Genomic DNA, 8,425 nt, shown 5'->3' with positions numbered 1-8,425 from the left:
ACAGTAAAAGAACAAATGTAAATTTTGTAGTAAAATTCTGGCAACTGAGCTGCCTTTATTTTTTTTTTATACCATAAAAACAGCAGTACTGTTTTTCCATTTACAGTAATATACACTCAATTTTAAGGTGAAATTATTGCAACTTACTGTCATGTCTGTGTGATCATGTTTTGTTTTAGTCATGTTCGGTTTTGTTTTTGGACTCCTTGTGCACTTTTGTTTGTGTTGTCACCATAGTAACCCAGTGGTCCCCAACCACCGGGCCGCACAAGAAATTTAAAAATATATATATATATATATATATATATATATATATATATATATATATATATATATATATATATATATATATATATATATTATTTTTTTTTTTTTTTTTTAATGAAATCAACATAAAAAACACAATATATACATTATATATCAATATAGATCAATACAGTCTGCAGGGATACAGTCCGTAAGCACACATGATTGTATTTATTTATGTTTTGAATACACCCACCCCCCCACCGGTCCGTGGGACAAATTTTCAAGCGTTGACCGGTCCGCAGCTACAAAAAGGTTGGGGACCACTGTAGTAACCCATTAGTTTTCACCTGTCATGTCACGCACCTGTTTTCACTGATCATGTCACTATTTAAGCCTGTCTGTTTCTGTTGTTCGTCCTGGTGACATCCGCTATCATTTCATACCATGCTTCATCTAGCCATCCATGCTACTGCTACCCACGAGATTAATGTTTATTATAGTTTATTCTTCATGCCATGCCAAGTAAGTTTTTGTTATTGTTCATAGTTTTTTGCCTTTGTGCATGTCTTTTGTTTTCATAGTCAAGTTTTGTACTTCCGCCATTGTGCATGCCTTTTGTTTATTCTTTTTTTGAGTGTTAATATTAAATCATGTATCTAAATTCACGTCTTGCCCGCGCCAACTTTCCGTTGCCTTCTGGAAAAACAAATCCCAAGGACCAAGTCCTGACACTTACCATATTTTTTTTACATTTTAGTTTTTAAAATGTCCCCTGAGGGACAGAATTTTTGTCACGCCCTCCCCCCTCCGAAAATGTATTTTTTTTTATTTTTTTTTTACCATAAAAACAGCAGTACTGTTATTCTATTTACAGTAATGTACACTCAATTTTAAGGTGAAATTATTGCAACTTACCACATTTTTTTTACATTTCAGTTTTTAAAATGTCCCCTGAGGGGACAATTTTTCCACGCCCTCCCCCCTCGGAAAATTAATTTTAGTTATTTTTATTATTTTTTGTACCATAAAAAGAGCAGTATTGTTTTTCCATTTACTGTAATATACACACAATTTTAAGGTGAAACTATTGCAACTTACCATATTTTTCTTACATTTTAGTTTTTAAAATGTCCCTTGAGGGGACAGAATTTTTGTCACGCCCTCCCCCCTCCGAAAATAAATTTTATTTTTTTTGTTTTTTTTTAAAAAAGTGCTATATAAATATAATTCACTTCACAATTTTATTTTGTTTGTTTTAATCTGCCCCTTAAATCATCCAGCTGCTATAAAATTACAAAATATTTTTGCTAAATAGACCCACCTGCTCCTAGTGCCACCCACACTGGTTTAAACTAGGGATGTCCGATAATGGCTTTTTGCCGACATCCGATATTCCGATATTGTCCAACTCTTTAATTACCGATACCGATATCAACCGATACCGATATCAACCGATATATGCAGTCGTGGAATTAACACATTATTATGCCTAATTTGGACAACCAGGTATGGTGAAGATAAGGTACTTTTTAAAAAAAATAATAAAATAAGATAAATAAATTAAAAACATTTTCTTGAATAAAAAAGAAAGTAAAACAATATAAAAACAGTTACATAGAAACTAGTAATTAATGAAAATGAGTAAAATTAACTGTTAAAGGTTAGTACTATTAGTGGAGCAGCAGCACGCACAATCATGTGTGCTTACGGACTGTATTCCTTGCAGACTGTATTGATATATATTGATATATAATGTAGGAACCAGAATATTGATAACAGAAAGAAATGGGGGGAGGGAGGTTTTTTGGGTTGGTGCACTAATTGTAAGTGTATCTTGTGTTTTTTATGTGGATTTAATAAATAAAAAAATAAATAAAAATATTTTTTTAAAAACGATACAGATAATAAAAAAAACCGATACCGATAATTTCCGATATTACATTTTAACGCATTTATCATCCGATAATATCGGCAGGCCGATATTATCGGACATCCCTAGTTTAAACAAACCTTAAAAATGTATATAATGGGTTTCACTACGTAAAGTGCGCTAAGTCTCTATAGAAAAGCGCTATATAAAAATAATTCACTTCAAATTTTTCTTTTATTTGTTTTAATCTGCCCCTTAGGTCATCCAGCTGATATAAAAGTATAAAATATTTTTGCTAAATAGACCCACCTGCTCCCGGTGCCACCCACACTGGTTTAAACATAGCTTAAAAATGTAGATAATGGGTTTCACTACATAAAGTGCGCTAAGTCTCTATAGAAAAGTGCTGTATAAATATAATTAACTTCACATTTTTATTTTATTTGTTTTAATCTGCCCATTAAGTCATCCAGTTGCTATACAATTATAAAATAATATTGCTGAATAGACCCACCTGCTCCCAGTGCCACCCACACTGGTTTAAAGGCCGCTTAAAAATGTAAATAATGGGTTTCACAATGTAAAGTGCGCTAAGTCTCTATAGAAAAGCGCTATATAAAAATAATTCACTTCAAATTTTTCTTTTATTTGTTTTAATCTGCCCCTTAAATCATCCAGCTGCTATAAAATTATAAAATAATATTGCTGAATAGGCCAACCTGCTCCCGGTGCCACCCACACTGGTTTAAACGTCGCTTAAAAATGTAAATAATGGGTTTCACTACATAAAGTGCGCTAAGTCTCTATAGAAAAGCGCTATATAAAAATAATTCACTTCACATTTTTCTTTTATTTGTTTTAATCTGCCCCTTAAATCATCCAGCTGCTATAAAATGATAAATGATATAAATGATATGCTGAATAGACCAACCTGCTCCCAGTGCCACCCACACTGGTTTAAACGTCGCTTAAAAATCTAAATAATGGGTTTCACAACATAAAGTGTGTTAAGTCTCTATAGAAAAGTGCTATATAAATATAATTCAAGTCACATTTTTAATTCGGACGGTCCATATATGTTGACAAGCACACGCAGGACGGCGCACGATCCCCCGACTTTGCACATGTTTCCGGCGTGCTAAATGAGGCCCGCAGAACAGTTTGTGTATTGGTAGATCACACTCCGCTCGCTGACTAATCATATTTGCGTCTTCTCCTCCCAGTATCGCGGGCGTTCTGATGATGTGTTCACATGGATCGCAACCCTCCGCTCACAAGTTTAGCGGATCAAGTTTGCTCGTTTTTTCCAGGTGCGCAACATGGCGGCCCGACAAAAGCACGTCGGACTTGGATTGCGGGTGAAAAGTCAGCGCTTGGTGGTTACAGGAAGTGACCCCAGCACCGAAGGTCACGACACAGCTTGGCGGAGGTAATAAACGCAGTTTTGTGATTTAGTTTTTTTTCCCCATCGGAGTGGAGCATCTGCATGTCATCAGCCTCTCCCCTCCTTCACCTCCTTCACCTCCTTCCCTTCCGTCTCCCACTCACTCACTTCCTGTCTTCGCTGCCCTGCTGTTCTTGACGCGCACAAACACGCGCGCACCGCACAGGTGTGCGCCGCTGTCAGTCACGTGATGAAGCCACGCAAATGTTGACGGGGCTGGGGCCTTGTCTGTCCATGGACCTTCTCTTCCCAGGCCTCGCCGCCCTGCATCATCGTCATGGTCACGCCGCCCACGTCCACGGGGCGAGATGACAAACACAAAACCAAGACACTCCCGCCATTGTTCCCTGTCAACATGTGCTTCCAATCATCGCCGTGTGAATGTTTTTATTTGCCCCTCATAGTCTTTGTGTCCGTGTCTTAGGCCCCGCCCCCCTCCCATGTCCGCGCCATGTCCCGTCCTGCACTATATCAGTCTTGCTGTTCTTGGCGGGAAGTCAGACCTCAGGCGGGTCCAGAGGTCTCTTTCCCAAGACATGTGCACCATGAACACACACGCACACACACACGCGCGCGCATATGATCTCTAAGCCCCGCCCACCTCTACACGCTCCGCCCCCGTTGCTGAAGAAACGTCCCAATGGGTCCAGCAGAGCTATGGCGTCATCTAGTGGCCAGTTGGCGATCACTGCAAATAATACCGTGTGGTCGGCAACCCAAAATGTTGAAAGAGCCATATTGGACCACACATACAAAAAAGTACCGGTAATCGGTCTGGAGCCACAAAAAATCAAAAGTCTTATATAAGTGTTATAATGAAGACAACACATGATGTAAGTGTCTATATTAGCTATGTTAGCCTACTATCAAAATGACTTTAAAAGTCTTACATAAGTGATGAAGACAACACGTGATGTAAGTGTCTATATTAGCTATATTAGCCTACTATCAAAATGACTTTAAAAGTCTTATATAAGTGTTATAATGAAGACAACACATGATGTAAGTGTCTATATTAGCTATGTTAGCCTACTATCAAAATGACTTTAAAAGTCTTATATAAGTGTTATAATAAAGACAACACATGATGTGTCTATATTAGCTATGTTAGCCTACTATCAAAATGACTTTAAAAGTCTTATATAAGTGTTATAATGAAGACAACACATGATGTAAGTGGCTATATTAGCTATATTAGCCTACTATCAAAATGACTTTAAAAGTCTTATATAAGTGTTATAATGAAGGCAACACATGATGTAAGTGTCTATATTAGCTATATTAGCCTACTATCAAAATGACTTTAAAAGTCTTATATAAGTGTTATAATGAAGACAACACATGATGTAAGTGTCTATATTAGCTATATTAGCCTACTATCAAAATGACTTTAAAAGTCTTATATAAGTGTTATAATGAAGGCAACACATGATGTAAGTGTCTATATTAGCTATATTAGCCTACTATCAAAATGACTTTAAAAGTCTTATATAAGTGTTATAATGAAGACAACACATGATGTAAGTGTCTATATTAGCTATATTAGCCTACTATCAAAATGACTTTAAAAGTCTTATATAAGTGTTATAATGAAGGCAACACATGATGTAAGTGTCTATTACGGGTGTGGGGAAAAATAGATTCGAATTCGAATCGCGATTCTCACATTGTGCGATTCAGAATCGATTCTCATTTTTAAAAAATCTATATTGTCTGTCAGGTGCCCAGGGAAGAAAAAAGAGAAAAGAAGAGGAGAAACGAGAAAAAGACAGAGGTAGCAGGTAGGTAACGTTAGCCTACATGAAATTATTTGTCTGTTACAGAATGTGATAGTAACCTGGCTTTTTAGCATTAAGCTAATGTTACATGATTCGGCAATTGCTAATCAATAAATAGCTAGTTCTGTTTTAACGTCGGGTTAATATTGTGGAGGGGGCTAAATTGTTATGGAAAATAATAATGTAACGTTAGGTAATTACAGTACTCCCACCTTACATTCCTCAGGGACATTTGTATTCGATCTTTTATGCAGGTGTTTTTTGTTGACATTGTTATTGCCTTCTGGTTAGCTAATGTTTGCCCTGCAGGTAATAGTCACTTTTCCACCCCTTTATATATTAGGTATAGTTGTAAGCCTAGTTGTTAAAGTGCACATCATTAATGTTAATTAAGCAATATCACATGAGAGGGAATGCTGTTTTTTAATTTGAGCACTGCTGTGATTCGGTTAAAGATAATCATAACATAACATTCTCATTGGACTTTCACAATGTTATGTCAGACCCACTCGACATCCATTGCTTTCGGTCTCCCCTAGAGGGGGGGGGGGGGTGTTACCCACATATGCGGTCCTCTCCAAGGTTTCTCATAGTCATTCACATTGACGTCCCACTGGGGTGAGTTTTCCTTGCCCGTATGTGGGCTCTGTACCGAGGATGTCGTTGTGGCTTGTACAGCCCTTTGAGACACTTGTGATTTAGGGCTATATAAATAAACATTGATTGATTGATTGATTGATATAATATGTTAATTTGCTTTCTTTAAGTAAAAAAAAAGGTCAAAGACAAAGCTATTCGGTTTCTTGTGAGTATATACACTTCACTGCCGATGTGGGGGGGGCGCCACCTAAAATCTTGCCTAGGGTGCCAGATTGGTTAGGGCCAGGCCTGATACAACAACACCTCATTTACATCATCACACAAAGACAATACATGCTCTTTTTCACATCTGTCATCATTTGTAAAAACAACCATGATTTTAACACACACACCTCACAATTTACAACTAAAATGCTCTCATGGATAAATATAATACACATTAAGTTGACATGTCAATCATAGTGGCCACCTTAGTGACCGTGTGAGCAGCTTTGATTGCTCCAAAGCCACTTTTTAACTTCAATTGTGAATGAAGAGTCATCTGTTAGACTTTTCAAGTTTGTTGTGAGGTCTTTCCATTTCTTTATGGCTTTACATGAAAAGGCTGATCGTGCAAAAGATGTTTTGCATCTGGGTACGCTACACCGCCCCCTGGTGGAGGCTCGTGTGTTTCTAGTTGTCACAGCAGATGTAAACTGGACAAAGTGCTTAAGTGGCGCTGGTGCAGTGTTATTTAGGATTCGATGGGCCATTCGTATTGATGCTAATCTTTGAATGTTAGCTACATTTAACAATCTTTATTTTCGGAGAACTAAACAGTGATGGTGGTGTTGTGGTTTTCGGTCAAGGATTTTGAGCGATTGTTTGTGCAAAGTTTCCAATGGCCTCAGTTCAAGTTCATATGTGAGTTAAAGGCCTACTGAAAGCCACTACTACCGACCACGCAGTCTGATAGTTTATATATCAATGATGAAATCTTAACATTGCAACACATGCCAATACGGCCGGGTTAACTTATAAAGTGACATTTTAAATTTCCCGCGAAACTTCCGGTTGAAAACGTCTATGTATGATGACGTATGCGCGTGATGTCAATGGTTGAAACGGAAGTATTGGGACACATTGTATCCAATACAAAAAGCTCTGTTTTCATCGCAAAATTCCACAGTATTCTGGACATCTGTGTTGGTGAATCTTTTGCAATTTGTTTAATGAACAATGAAGACTGCAAAGAAGAAAGCTTTAGGTGGGATCGGTGTATTAGCGGCCGGCTGCAGCAACACAACCAGGAGGACTTTGACTTGGATAGCAGACGCGCTATCCGACGCTAGCCGCCGACCGCATCGATGATCGGGTGAAGTCCTTCGTCGCTCTGTCAATCGCTGGAATGCAGGTGAGCACGGGTGTTGACGAGCAGATGAGGGCTGGCTGGCGTAGGTGGATAGCTAATGTTTTTAGCATAGCTCTGTGAGGTCCCGTAGCTAAGTTAGCTTCAATGGCATCGTTAGCAACAGCATTGTTAAGCTTCGCCAGGCTGGAAAGCATTAACCGTGTATTTACAGGTCCATGGTTTAATAGTATTGTTGATTTTCTGTCTATCCTTCCAGTCAGGGGTTTATTTATTTTGTTTCTATCTGCATTCAAGCACGATGCTATTGTAGTGGAAAGTCCAGGTTGTCAATGAGAACCAAAGTAGATTTAACACAAGAGTTTTATTTTACTCATAATCAAATGGTACAATGGTTGGGTTGAGTTGTCTAGCACACAGAAAGTTCCCCCCCCCGGGCGCGCCCGTCACCATGACAAAGAAAATGGTGCTCAAAACATTCTCTTCGTTTGGCTTTATCCCTTTCTTATCTCTCTTGTTAGTGCGTCAATGTCTTATTTTGTTTTCCCTATCTGTTCCATAGCAACTCGAATCTTTTAGACAGTCAACACATTTACTAGACAGGTTGGCACGACTTAAAGTTCACTTTTGTCCCACAGAAGAGGAAGAGAAATCAAAATGAGCATACATTTTTGACAGACATGAATTATAGGTCAAAGGTCAGAAATTCTACTACACTATCACGTTAGCTCCGAAGCTAAAGTGCTTCGCCGATGTATTGTCGTGGTGATAAAAGTCACTGTGAATGTCCATTTCGCGTTCTCGACTCTCATTTTCAAGAGGATATAGTATCCGAGGTGGTTTAAAATACAAATCCGTGATCCACAATAGAAAAAGGAGAAAGTGTGGAATCCAATGAGCCCTTTTACCTAAGTTACGGTCAGAGGGAAAAAAGATACGTCCTGCACTGCACTCTAGTCCTTCACTCTCAAGTTCCTCATCCACAAATCTTTCATCCTCGCTCAAATTAATGGGGTAATCGTCGCTTTCTTGGTCTGAATCGCTCTCGCTGCTGGTGTAAACAATGGGGAGATGTGAGGAGCCTTTCAACCTGCGACGTCACGCTACTTCCGGTACAGGCAAGGCTTTTTTTTATC

The sequence above is a fragment of the Entelurus aequoreus genome, linkage group LG05 (assembly GCF_033978785.1).
Source record: "Entelurus aequoreus isolate RoL-2023_Sb linkage group LG05, RoL_Eaeq_v1.1, whole genome shotgun sequence".
Lineage (NCBI taxonomy): Eukaryota > Metazoa > Chordata > Actinopteri > Syngnathiformes > Syngnathidae > Entelurus > Entelurus aequoreus.
This window is presented reverse-complemented; position numbering follows the sequence as displayed.